The 14,270-nt window shown below is 40.7% G+C and overlaps 1 protein-coding gene across 12 annotated transcripts in view; it reads left to right on the top strand.

The window, feature by feature from the left end:
* ADARB1 (adenosine deaminase RNA specific B1) overlaps positions 1-14,270 on the top strand; it is a 1,000,448-nt gene that overhangs the window by 140,429 nt on the left and 845,749 nt on the right. For 5 of the 12 annotated variants that reach the window (XM_085648623.1, XM_085648618.1, XM_085648628.1 and 2 more), the window contains exon 2: positions 6,404-6,438. The exons of 2 other annotated variants lie outside the window; for them this stretch is intronic. The gene's annotated coding sequence lies outside the window, so the exon portion shown is untranslated. Of the gene's footprint in view, positions 1-6,403; positions 6,449-14,270 lie in introns of all 12 variants that reach the window. 5 more of the 12 variants (XM_085648622.1, XM_085648627.1, XM_085648626.1 and 2 more) reach the window with 1 other exon arrangement.

Below are 14,270 nucleotides of genomic sequence, written 5' to 3'. Positions count from 1 at the left end.
TAGTTGGGAATCTGAGCTGGTAGCTTGGCACTTCAGCACTCCTACTTCCGTATGGACACATTTTACACATAATCATAGGGGTAAAATATGCCCTGTGCATACATTTACATTACACTGTGTGCTGCCTAACTGGGTATTGACAGTCACAAGCTTACTGTATATCATCACCTTTAGGTCATTCTGTATCTGGGATTTGTTCTCCAATATTTTGTTGCAATTTAATTCGGTACAGCACACCATACAGTGATGTTATCACCCTTCATCCGCACACCAAAGAACCAAGTTCAATTTGGCAACAGTTTTCGGGTGAACTTACAGGGAAAACTCTCCCAGGAGAATTAGGCTCCATGGATCAGTCCTGTTACCATTCGAACATCTTACAAGGGACTGGAGCACTTACGATGTGACCACATGCATGCAACACCACTTTTTCCTGCTCTGGGTCCGAAGGATCTTGGGGGGGGGGGGGGGGGGGGGAACAAATTTACATCATGCTCTAGCACTAGGTTTAAAACGATGTATTTTAAAGCAGTTTTAAAGCAGTTTGTGCAAAAATGTGCTAAGCTTGTGGGATTAGTTTACAAATTGCAGGCTGCTATTACTGGCTTTGGCCAATGTGGCAGTTTCTTGTGCTTTCTTGTTTAGAAAGAATGTGAAAAGGAGATGGTCAGAATCAGTCAACTCCAAAGAAGCATTAACATTTTAGATTTCCTTTTTTACTATTGATCTGTTGACTCTACATTAGCTCCTCCTTCTACTCCATGTCTGTTGAAACACAAAATCTGTACAGATCGCCCATGACCAAATACATAAAACCAAGGCGTGTCACACAAGCTACTTTCACTTTTGTTTAAGTTTAAAATGATGTATTATACCTGAATGTCTTTACGTGGTTCTGATTTGAATGTTGATTTGAATAATACTCTTTCCAGATATAGAAATAAATATATCATGTTTTTTATTAATAAGTAGTGTATGCATTCTAAGAATCTGAACACTGGCTATAACGCATAGCCCTCTACTGCGCTCCTAAATTATGTATACATTAAAATTAATCACAAAACCAATTTCAATTGCACTTAAATGGATAAAATACTCATTACAGAATACAATTAAAATGTTCTCCAACTAATTCTTGAGAACATATTCAGGACACTGTCATGCTCTACAGTATTTAACTGATAAATGATGTAGGTTTCAAGAATGTTTTACTGCAGGTACTGGAGACAATGTACAGTTTAACAGTGTAATATCTAGTTGGGATTAATAAGGTTCTGAATGCTCCTGCTTAAAATGGAATTACATTTAGCTCACTTTAATTACTTTTCCTCAAAGCAAAGCTCTTCCCGCCGCCCCCATGTTCATTGCACCAACACAGCACAGTCGCTCCAAATATTAACTCTGAGAACTGAGAACTTGTGCTTTCTAATATTAATTGACAGGCCCAGAGAATTCGTAATTCTGTGACATCACATGCTCGAAACATTGTATGGGTTTTGTAAAAGTGTCACCCGTTGAATATGGAAAGCACTTGTCCTCTTGCTCAATCTTGCATCACTAACAATTGCCTATAAGGGTTGTGGAATGTCTTTGTTTAGTGATGATGACTCATTGAATTGTAAAATATGTTGTGATATCAATCCCTGAATGGCCCCTTAAAATATTTTTTAATACAGTTCTCATTTTTTCTGAGTGGTATCTGCTCCCTCAACCCATACTGAGAGTGCTGTCTGTTCCAGTAGCTTCACCTGGTCCTGGAATAGTATATATTTCTGAATCTGTTGTAATATTTACCGTCTAGTGGAAAAGATCCTTACCTGATTATCCAAGATCCTTAGAAAAATAACTTTATTCTGGAAGAAGTTGTGCGATTATAAACATGTCTGTGGAAAACCAAAATAAAATCACTCAACTGGATGAAGAAGTTTGTATTCCAGGCTCGTGGCTTTTCGCTTCCCCAAAACATTGTTGCTGCACTCCCATTCCTGAGAAATGCCTAGTTTCTCTGGAAATGGAAACCACCCAAGACGGCAGAATGGTAGAGACGGAATCGAGGCCTAGAGGCTCTGGCCTTTGCAGAGCTAAGGCCCAGAAGCAGTTCTGAAATGAAAGTTGAACACGGTTCCTCTCTTTGACACACAGGCAGGAGAATGGATCCCTGATAATTGCCAATCTTGACAAAAGATTACTGATTGCAAAGTATAGTGAAATGTATAACAAGGACATCATGGAAATAACTCCTGCAACAGCTAGGGTTCCGGAGAGTGTACTACTGTTTCTACCAACGGTAAAAACTTTAAGGCTATGTAGAATTTACATTAAAAGGGCCCTCTTTATAAGCCTTTCTTTCCTATGTGCTCAGTATTTAGTAAATGCTCCACAGTGAAAGGTTGCCATGCGTCGCAGCCTGCTTTCACTGATAAACATGCAAGTTAAGTTTTGGACACTCTTTTGAAGCACCCACGCAACGGTTAAAACGTCTTTAACATTAAATGTTGACTTTATTTGTAGCCAAAATGTTCACTGTCTGCCATAGTCTTTCTCCTTAACAATTCTTTTTATTGAATTAGGGGGTCAATGTAGCAATTTTGCAGTTAACAGTAATGTTACTCTATTTTCTTACCATTCATGCTATTTTCCCACATCTCTGATTTTTAGTATCCAGACTTGTCTAGATTTCATGGTCTTTCTAAGTTGACAAGGTTTCTTCAAGATTTATGCATAATGTCCAAGGTACCCCCTATGGTTAATTTCTAGGTCTGGGAGAAGGGGGAAGAAGACAAAAATTGTATATGCTCCTAATAGCACTCCCACTTGATCTGTATTTCTTCAACACTGGCTAGAAGAGCTCTTTGGGTAGTCCTTTGCTATATCACTACATTGGATGTAACAACATTTTATTTATTGAGCATACGGTTTATTGTGTTTTTTTAAATAAGTCATAGCAATGTGCACAATAAAAATTATGAGTACAGATCACCCCCTATGCTGTGTCCAACACCACATCTAACTCACATACCAAAACAATCTAACTTGCCATACTCACAGATTCATACCTCACACACGTACTCAACCCAGTTTACAGGCATACATAGTTCAACTCATGGGAGAGCATTTCATTTAGTGTCCATGGTTGCGTTGCCAGCTGGGGATCCCAAAGGTCGATGTACGTTTCTGTGGTTCTATTTATTTGCAGCCACCTTCCTCAGGACCTCCTATTTAGCAAGATAAAATGTTATCATAAATTGGAGGGGGAATCATAAACAGATAGACTGATATCACGATCTCAGCCAATATTAGATTATAGTAGGGCCCTTACAGGGCCTGGAGCTTAGTAACGTCTGATTATATATTGCCTAGCCTCGTTTTTGATTCAAGTTTGTGGTTACTTTGCCACCTGATGATAAACACTTTGCCGTCCTTTCCAAGGGATTCATTCTTTGATCATAGCATCTCTCTATGGGGTTATGATATCATGAATGGTTCCTTCATGTGCATTTCATGGATATCTGTCAGGTCAGTGACCTCTTTTCACAAACTTTTCTTCCGGGGCGTGCGCCCGTCATCCTTTTCTTAAGGAGCATATCCAATTTTCTTCATGATTTATGGCCTGAAACATTGATTTTTTTTTTCTCAAGGCAATGTGTACAGTCAGAGCGTGACCATAGACCAGCGGTTACCAAACTTTTCTGTATTAAGAGTTATTTGTGTTGTGAAAATCATTGATAGTCTCTCACATAAGTGTTACAATAGTCACCACATCAGACAAGATTACAGGAGTGGCTACCATATCTAAAATTACTAGCGGTGATTACCTCCGTGCATCAGGCATGGTTGCCAGCAGTAATTTGAAAAGGCTTTGTCAATTTGAAATGCCTCTGTGTGAATAATACAAAGCAGCCACAGGTGCACTGCCTCTGGCACCAAAGGAATGATAATAGTGATTAGTCTCCCTACATGATTTATTACTCAAAAATCCGCTTTAAATATATTTTGGAGATTCACCTGTTTTTCTCCTAACATCAGTTTATGAATTCCGAAAATACACACATTTTTGTATTAAATGCACAATTTTTCAATACATACATGTATTCAACCGAGAAAAAGGTTCCTATTTGTAGGCTGGGATGTGCACAAAAGAGCTACTTACAGGCAGCTGGAGAGCTACCAGTAGCTCACGAGCTACTCGTTGGAGCACACATCCCCAGATTGAGATCTTCAGTCAGTTGCTTTGTGCTTCTCTTTATTACTTACTATTTATTTCAAAGGTTTCAAATCATTCCGTTTTACATCATACAGTTGAGTACTGAATAGTGCTTCTTTGTCGCTCTATTTGAAACATTTGAGGGACACCATTTTATGTAGTAAAAAAATGCTTTATGTTCAAATTGAAGTCCAACTCTTTGAATATTTTCTGCATAGTTGCCGTCACACATTAGAATCAGACTGCTTTTTAGTTGGTTAATGATTTTTGAATTGCTAGTTATAATGGATCAGGTGGAATCTTGGTTTTTATTGTAATGATACATGCTCTGCTCTGAAGTATAGGATAGTGCTAATCCTTTACACTCGTCAATCAAAACACTTTTTTTCAGGGATAGTTGTGACCCGTTCATACCCCTATTTTATGCCCTATGTGCTTTCGGAATTCTATCTGGACTAACCATTGTTTGTACTGATATATTGACAGAATGCTTTCGATAGTGCAGAAGCGCCTTTGTATTCTGGGGTTATTTCTAAAGGACAAAGGTTTGCTGCAGAACAGAACAACTTTTCTTTATGTTTGAATAGTCTAACAAGGGGCAGTTTTTTAAAAATAAAGCATTGTTTAGTGATAATCTCGTATATCAGTCGGTGTCATTGTAAAATTAATAGATGCATCAGAGATAAGATGACTGGGCACCTTATAGGAGTGCTTGCAACCCCACTTTGCATAAAGGTGTATCTCTTCACAGGGCTTTAAGTGGGATGAAAAAACTGGGGGGGGGGGGGGTCTCTCAAAGGGGCATTGCCAGTGTAATTAAGGGTGTGGCTTAAAAACACGTGCTTAGCATAGTGTGCGGTCCGACTTGTATTTTGCTGTTTTTTTGTCATTGCTTCCAGATATGATACAACAAGTAACCTCATACCTACAAGAAGTCGGCACTATTGGCTTTGTCAATGGTTTTTAATTGCATAAGATAAATAAGCAGCAACAATGGCTTGTTTATAGTATTGGAAAAGCTCCCACTTAAAGCCTCGGTGACACCACAACAATGTTGCTGCTCCTGAGTTTAAAAAAGAGAAGGGAAATCCAGAGAGAAAATGACTCTCTTGAAAGGATTTCCCTTAACCTATAACGCTCACCTGGCAGGACGTCATGCCATAACTTCTCCACTAGTGAGAAGTGAGCACGCGCACATCGATGTGCCTGCTGTCACTGCAGTCTGGAAAAAAACGGACCGCCTGTGCCAGGGCACAAAACAGAGCCCCATAGAGACCTGTTTTGAGGCCCACTTTAAAAAACTGCTGGTGCTCAGCACTGGTGAGACCCGGCCCCCTTAAAGCCCTGCCTCTTCAAGACATCATCTATGGCAACATGGAGGGCAACATTCACACATTTTTATCCAAACTCTGCTGCCTTGGCTATAAAAGCCTAAAAGGAAGATAGTATGGGAAAAGTAGTATTTAAGGACCTGTCCAGATAAAGTAAGCTTCATCAAACCTCTCTTTTTCACATTCTTAATTGTATTCTATTTCCAAGCATCCCAGTCCCGGGAAGATCCAGGGGTGGAGAAGAAAATGACTCCCCCCCCCCCCCCCCCCCCCCCCTAACAGTTCTCTGGTATTACTTTCCTGTAACAGTTCTCCAGTGTAGGCCTGCTTGATAGATTCACTTGCTGGTCTTCCTCCTTCCAGATGAGGCATAAAATTGATATTGTCTTGCATCACTGTTTGATAGTCTAAACATACCCATCTGAGCTGCACCCAACTCATTGACTGCAAAATAGACTCAAACACAATTAGCTTTTTAGGCTAGAATGCTGAAAGAGCGATAATGTTAATATGTTAACGGTTTAAAAAAAAATTACCTCTGAATCTTAATGTGTCAGTATATCGGAGATAACCGCGGTAGAACTGGACTTGCAGGTTAGTAACTTTTTCCTATCTTTCCAATATCGACTATGTTTTAGTTAGACACCCCCAAATTATCTGCTTAATGCTTGCACAATTTGATGCCACCGTCCACTTTAGCTCTATAGGACTGCCATTGTGAATCGCTCATTGTATCCACCCATATATTATTAAAATTATTCTGTAACTTAATTTCATGGGGGTTTATGAAAGGGGTATGCATAGTTTGTGGTATGCTGTACTGTTTATAAGAACTTGTGTTCTGATCTACTGCTGTTGTCTCTTTCAGTTTCTATACATTCATCAAGACTGTGAAAGTGTGACGTGAGTAAAGGTACAATCCATTTCCTAAAACTGTTAATCATAATCCATATATGTAAAGCGTAAACATATCGCCCCATAAAGTTTCAAGGCGCTGGGGGCCGTCGGGGAGATTAAGTGAGCTATTGCCCAAAGTCACATGATGCTGAGCTGAGCTGAGGTGCCACTGGGGATCGAACAGTGATGCCCGCACTCCAGAGTCAGCTGCTCTGCCCGCTACGCCACACCTCTTCCCTGATATGTGATACTTTCTTTTAAAAATAAATATCAGTACACTGAAATCAATAAATTTGTTTTAAGTGGGTGTCTCACACTATTGGGGATAGAATCGTGTATTTTGATATGTTTCTCTGCATACAGAAGAAGCATTACAGCCACTCCCTGGCCTTTATTTGCATAATTCAACCTGTCCCATTACTTTGATATGGAATGTCTAAATTATGTGCCTGTAAAATAGGACTTAAGATAATTCAATGGAATACATGTACATTAGTCTTATGCATTCTTTTATCCCTGTATCCAGCTCTGTCTGTACTGCTCTGCTGTCATCCTGTGTTGGATTTCACATTATTGGTGTATCAATGAGAAGGGCAGTTAGTAGTAAGAGGTGTGGCTGAGCCTTCAATCTCTGGAAAGTTGAGGCTATTGATTGTCAACGTTGGCGCTCCCCCCTTCTCATTTATTCCGTCTTGCTCATGTGCATGCAGGACTGTTGGCTCCCTATTTAAAACAGGATTCCAATGAAGATCATCTTATTAGTTCCCACAAGACCAATATGGAATATTAACTGTATATTCTTTCGTCACAGCAAGTAAAATACTCCTTTTTACAGTTTATCTCTTAGTATCCTATCGATGCTCTTACCGCATACTTTGCTCAAGTGACTGTTGGTTGACTAGCATTTCTGTGCTTTCTCTTGAAAACAACATACTTTTAGATGGCATCTTCCAATCTGGAATCCAGCTATGCAATGGATCTTAATTTTGTTCTAACCTCCCTCACAAGCTTTTTTAGGTTAAGTCTTCTTGCCATCCTGCCTTGAAAAACCGCCATTCTTGCTGCATTACTCTGTCAGGTTTGGTGAGCTTCATGGTCTCCCCCCCCCCCCCCCCCCCAAGTAGCTGTTCCATTGTCTTTCATACAAACGAGGTCGCCCAGAGATCATCACTGTTATTTCTAAAACCTTTACTATAGTTCCATTTTAACCAATAAGATAGTCTTGCTGTTTGTCAAACAAAACCACATACTTACTCACCTGAGGAAATATTTTGCATTCCTGTTGTCTCGAAGGCTCTGAAATTTTATTTGTAGAATACTAATTACTTAAGGGCTCCAGTTCAGTTATTTTAGAGATGGTGGACTTGCCTCACAGCAATGCAGCTAAAGTGCCTATTGCCAGGTTGTAGTTATGTCTGTCTAGATATTACCAATTGGGAGTTGAACCACCTTGTTGACTTCATGCATGTTTCATGACACTGAGATCAGCATTGGAGACTTTTCCAAAATCATGCTCTTAAAGCTTGTTCTGAAATATGTAATCTTAACATTTAAAAGCATTTTGTAAGCTCTAAATTCAAGTGGGATATAGAACATGGCTACAGAGTAATACAATTGTTTTTATGGTGGTTCATTTTATCTTAGTCCTTACTTTCTCTCCTTCACAAAAGTACACACATCCCTTCCCTAGATAAGCCTCACTTGTTAGAAAAAGTATGTAGAAACTGGACTGGTAGAGTTATAGACATCTTGGTTGCTTTGGGCTTAAGATGTGTCTATTTACTTTTGGTATTGTGCTGGGTTTTTGCCAAGTTCACTTTCTTCAGAATCTTGTTCCTGTGGTGGGGAAAACTGCTATAGCTCCCCTTTATCACAGTTCTCTTGTCCCTTGGATCTCCCCATTCTCCTGTCCCCAAGCAGCTCCCCTTTCTGTCTCCACTTGTAACTCCCTGTTCTTTTCACCTCCCCTCCCCATTGGCTACCCTTTTCTCCTTCCTCCGCTCTTAATTGATAGTCATATCAATTCCTGCGTTGAGCCCGTAAAACCTTTCTGCACAGCCAGTCTCATTTGGACCTGAGTTTGTACAATGTCATTATCCATGAGTTCACCTAAAATCATAGACTACTGAAGGCTATTAGAAATGTCATTTTTCTCCTGAATGTCTAAAATGTTGTCATGGAATGTCTAAACTGCATCAAATTGTACCAGCTGTCGTCCATAAACCCCTTAAGCATTGTGCACATGAAGGTAAAAATGCAGCCAGATAGACTTGCATTAGGTGTAAATAAACGGAGGCTTATCGCTTTGAGAGCCTTTCGAGCCACTCCTTCCCACAATGCATTGTACTGGCAGTTGCCTCCCAAAGCCAGTTCTTTTTTTACGAATGAAAGCCTATCCGTAGTCTTTATTCCCTAGTTGAAAACAGTAGGGAAAGGCAGGTGGGTTGTCTATGACTTCAGTGAAGATTCCTATGATGCAGAACCAGGACTACAGGTATGTAACCTTTTCTAGTGCATCATAGCATATACAGTGATAGTAATAAACAATTGAATAGAATAGCAAGCTAATAGTATAGAATGGTATCTGGCTGTTGGGTTGTAGATTGAGAATAAAATACTTTATAAATCCATTGTACAGACACAGACTAAATTTAAAAACATTTTTAAGTGTTCAGTCCAAATTTAATCTATGCATGAGTATCTGCCTCTAGAAAATTGTGTCTAGTAAGGTATGGTTAATTTCCATGAAGCTGCTTTACAGATGCCATAGATAGGCACATGTTTACCCAGGCATTGGTTTCAGCTTTTCTTCTTGTGGAATGGGCCTTGAGCTTACCAAGAAGAGGTTTGCTAGAACCCTAATAAGAAGATACACACTGCTATCCAACTTGTAATAGATCGTTTAGAAGTAGCCAGACTTTGCCTGACAAATAATTGTTTCGTTTTTTAATGTCCTGAGCCTTAGTTAATACAAATGTAACTCCCTCATAATGTCTAGAGAATGGAGAGTACTCTCTGCTAGCGATGATTTGACATTGAATTGTCCTTTGACTGCAAACAGGTCGGGCCGAGCCCTGCGAAAATATCCTTTACAACTTTGCTGTATAGTACCCATTTGTGATTTGCCTTGTAATGTCGAATTCCACCCCTTGACTAGGAATCCTTGGGATATGAATTTTAGTGACTGATAGACTCATGTTTTGGTTCCAATGCCACAAGGATCGAGCCTGGAAGGGTGACTGTCTTGATCTCGTTCCTTTCTGTTTGTTGGCATTATGCTTGGGGTGATGTTGTCTAATTGGATCATTATGTCTATTGATCAAAAACAGAAGAAAATCTTTGAGTGCTAAGTACACTGCCTTCTATTCCAGACGATTTATATGATAAGCCTTTACTCTGGTTACACATAGACCTTGAACTGTTAGATCATCCATGTGCGCCCCCAATCCCTTCCAATCCTCACTGAGGCATTTGTGGTCTGTATTGTTTTTTTCTTTTGAAGAGGACCTCTAACTAGTAAATTCTGAGTTTTGCACCAACATGCTAGAGAGAGTTCAGTGCTGAGAATGTGAGATGTACGGAGTCTTCCCAATTGTCCAATTTTCTGAGAATATTGATGTACGAGGCAGTGGTGAAAAGGTTCATGAACATTCTCTTGCACTTGGAACTATTAAAATGCAAAGTGATAGGAGTGATTCAATTTGCAGAGTTCTACGATTATTTTGAATCGATAATTAATTCCTCCAATCAATAAACACTTTAGTTTAGAGTGGGTACCTTTTGTTCCTGAATATATGTAACACTGTACTGGCATCACTGTTGACTTGTTCATGTTAATCTCGAGTCACAGTTTGGTTAGTAGCCTTGCTGTGGTTCAGAAATCCTGTGCTGCTTATGGCTGAGAGTTATAGGTTGGGATAAACCAATATGTCCTTCTTCCTTCGATAAGCTGAAACTACTGTCATACACTTCGAGAAGGTTTGTGGGGCTGATTTCAGGCAGAACGACAGCACTATGCACAGATTGATTGTCTCCTACTTGGAATCTCAGATATTTCCTGTGAACTTGTGAAACTAGGATGTGAAGATAAGCATCTTGCAGATCTTTGGTTCTAAGCCAGTCTGTCTTCTTTACAAGCGGTCTGATTTGATGAATGTTTTGCGGGTGATGAATTTGTTTATGAACTGTGGATCTAAAAAACAGTCTATTGTTTTGTTTGGATTTTCTTTACTATCAGGAAATATATGTAATAAACTCCTCCGTTTTGTTGGTTTGGTGGTACTTTTTCTGTGGCCCATTTTTGTAGTAAGAAATAAGTTTTGACTTGTAGTAAGGATCGATAATATTTTGATGAGAGTTTTGGTGTAACGTGCAGTGGTGTAGGAATGGATTAAGTAACTTTTTTCAATAATGTTTAGAAGCCATCTGTCCATAGGTACGAGTTTCCCCTATTCCATGAAGGATGTCTCCGCTTTCCCTAAGAGGTATATGACCCCCCTTATCTATCTTGCGGAACAGCTGGGGGCCAAAATTATGGCCTACGCCGATGATACCCAGCTCTTGTTTACATGGCCCAAAAACAACCTTGACACGACGAGAGTCCAATTTTGCCTATCATCGGTCTTCCGCTGGCTGGCCTTGGCTCAACTTAAGTGCAATGAGAGCAAATCTGAGATTCTACTGTACGGCTCCTTCCCAGATAATTTCTATGATTCTCTCTGGCCCACCGATTTTCCCAGCCCTAAATACACAGGTGGACCTGCAAAAAACCTAGGAATCTGGTTCAGCAATAATCTCAGATTTGAAGATCACCTGAAAAAACTCACCGGAATCTGCTTTTCCACTCTTAAAACTCTACGCAGATTCCTTCCTTTGCTTCCGCGATCAGCTAAGGAGACGGTCATTCGCGCTCTGATATTATCCAGACTGGATTATGCGAATGCTCTCTACAGCGGACTCCCAGCCTATCTGATCCATCGCCTCCAAGTCATCCAAAATGCTGCGGTCCGGCTGCTGTTTAACATTCCCAGAAGATCTAGCGTTCGCCAACCACTCCGAGACCTTCACTGGCTTCCAGTGGCACAAAGGATCTTATTCAAGATTCTTGTGTTAGCATACCGAGCACTCCACCTAACAGGCCCAACCTATTTGAGAAAAAGATTCTCTCTCTATGCCCCCAATCGCCCTCTCAGATCAAGCAATCTCCATCAAATGACTGTACCAAAGTTCAAATATAGCAGGCTTGGCGGACAATCCATTTCTGTTAGAGCAGCGAGAGCTTGGAATACCCTGCCTCTGCAATTGAGAACAGCCCCTTCCATCATGGCTTTCAGGAAAGGCCTAAAAACCTACCTATTCAACACCAATGCCTAAAGGCTGCTCCTCCCTTGCATTTACTGCGATCTGTCCCCTTCTTTTTTCTCTTCGCGCCAGGATACTATACTATTTAGTAGCAGAGCGCGTTATAAAAGCCTCTATAATAATAATAATAATAATAGTAAGTGGTGTTGATTCATCATTGTCTCTTGTCTGAAAAATGTCTCGCTCTTGAGTGAGATGTTTTAGGGGGATTGGTCTTGCTACTTTCACAGCTTTTGAAATTGTCTTTACCGTAGAATCTGATGTTATGGAGGCTAGTATGGCCATTTTAGGGATTGAACCCTCTGATATAAATACCAACTGTCTTTAGGTCTGCACTACTTTTATTATTTTTGCCGTTCTTACAGACCCACAGCCTTTAGGGTCTCCACTTTGTTCTAAGCTCCTCTTCTTCCGTGTGTTATTGGAAGAGAACCCACCCTGAAAATGGTAAATTTGTAATATTTAGTTGCTCCTCGGGTTTTAAGGAGGACAGTCCTAACCATTAAGACCCTCAGAGGGAGATAACGTGGCAATAAGCAGTTGCTGAATGTTCAATGGAATCTACTGCTGCACTAATAACCTGATTAGAAACTATGGATCCCTCTCAGCTGCCTGTTCTCCTTTAACAATCACCTTCGTACCATGATGCCCCTCAATTTCCCCTGTTCTCCAGCCCCTCACCTTCCTTCCTTCTCATGATTGCTTTACTTTTGTTATGCTCATTTCCCTCTAAATTCCTTTATCTTCCCCTTTTGTCTACCTCCTATGTTGTTACCATTATTATTGTTCCTTTCATACCAGAGCGACCACACTTGTCTGCTAATGTTTTTAATATCAGTGTATCTTTACAGTGTTGCAGCTGTATAATAGTATATATTTTGGCTAAACTAATATAAGCTTGTGGTTTTCGAATTTAATTAGCAAATGCTGTATACTGTAATTTTAAAAAATGCACAGAAGCTCTGTTTAAATCTCCACAAGTTGTCCTGTGACAAATGTTTATAAAGCATTTTTATTATCTTGAGCAAAAAAGTTGGCTACCTATCTCTCTTTAATAAGTGAATATAGGTTTTGCCTGTCACTCCGATTTTGGCAGTTCATTTGACAGTTTATTCAAAGCTCTGTCTTCTTTGTTTATTAAATGGAGTAATAACCATGTCATTTTAGTGGACTGACCCTCCGTTTTTTGTATTTTCTTTTAGGGTACATTTACATTGAATAATATAAATTTCAACTTCACTTTTTCAACTTGTTTTGCAGTCAGATTACTGACCTGATTTGTTTGTTATTTTGGTGGAAAACTGCTACCCTGCTTCCCCTATCCTGCCGTCCTTTATAGAGACACTTGTAGATAATTAGGATAAATATAATACATACTGTGGTACACCCAGAATCCTCTTAAGCGTACTATAGAAGGACCCATCCAGTGCAGAGAAAAAAAGTTCTCTTTACCTAGTCTTGCAATTTAATAATTACTATCCGTGGGCATTCTGGAATGTTTTTTTGGGCCCCGCTAGGACTTTTGGCGAAGCGGGAGCAGACGGTACGCCACTGCCATGCTAGTACTGTGCCAAAGCTGTAGTCGGGATGTCCGCCAGATTAGGAATTTCCTCCTGTCTGGTGGGCTGGTTTTATGGCATTCCCGCGGCGGCACCCCTAAAAATAAGCACCAAAGTGGGACCGCCAAAAACAGTTCCTGAACATCATGGTCTGTAAAGTACATGCTGTGCAGGAACTGGTGTGCATGCACACAGGGGGGGGGGGTCACATGTTGTGCCCCCTGTGTCCACCCACATGGGGGAGGCACCAGGTGGCCTTGTAAGGCCCCCTTTGTTTCCTCTCCGCCAAGGTTTTCATGGCAGTAGAACTGCCATGAAAACCGTGACAGAGGAAATTTGTATTATGCTTGGCGGGACCGCGGTGGTCCTGCCAAGCATATTGGGGCATCCGGACCTCGTCACAATCACCAGGGAATGGCAATTCCCTGGCGGCGGTCCCTTGGCGGTTCGACCACCCAGATCTTAATGGGGCGGTCAGGCCTCCGATATGGCAGTCTACTCGTAATCTGGCTCTTTGTTTGTCGTCTGTGATTTTGTGACATTTTATCACATTCACTGGATGGCCTCTTTAGGGTAAGCGGGTGGTACAGTGACCACAGCAACTGTTGGTCTTCTGTCTAAGACTGACACACCTCCCACTGGGCTGCATTTCTACCTTGAAGGCTTTATTGTCTGGAGATTCTTATCTTGGAAGGTATCCCATTGGTCTCTTGGCATGTTTTTCTGGCCACCTGCAACTCTTCATAGGAAGACTCCCATTAGACACCTGGGAGTATTCAAGGAAGCGTGAGCGGCCCCTTTCCAAGCATAGTGAGTTGCTCCACCTTCCAAAAAAAGATCTTGGTGAGGTTGAGTTGCTCAGGTGCTGGGGCTCGGTCTTATCCCCATTCAGCTTAAGGCACGAGTGTTCCATCCACT

The sequence above is a fragment of the Triturus cristatus genome, chromosome 3_2, assembly GCF_964204655.1.
Source record: "Triturus cristatus chromosome 3_2, aTriCri1.1, whole genome shotgun sequence".
Taxonomy (NCBI): Eukaryota; Metazoa; Chordata; class Amphibia; order Caudata; family Salamandridae; genus Triturus; species Triturus cristatus.
Note: the sequence above shows the minus strand (reverse complement) of the source record. Positions and strands in the feature narration are given on the sequence as shown.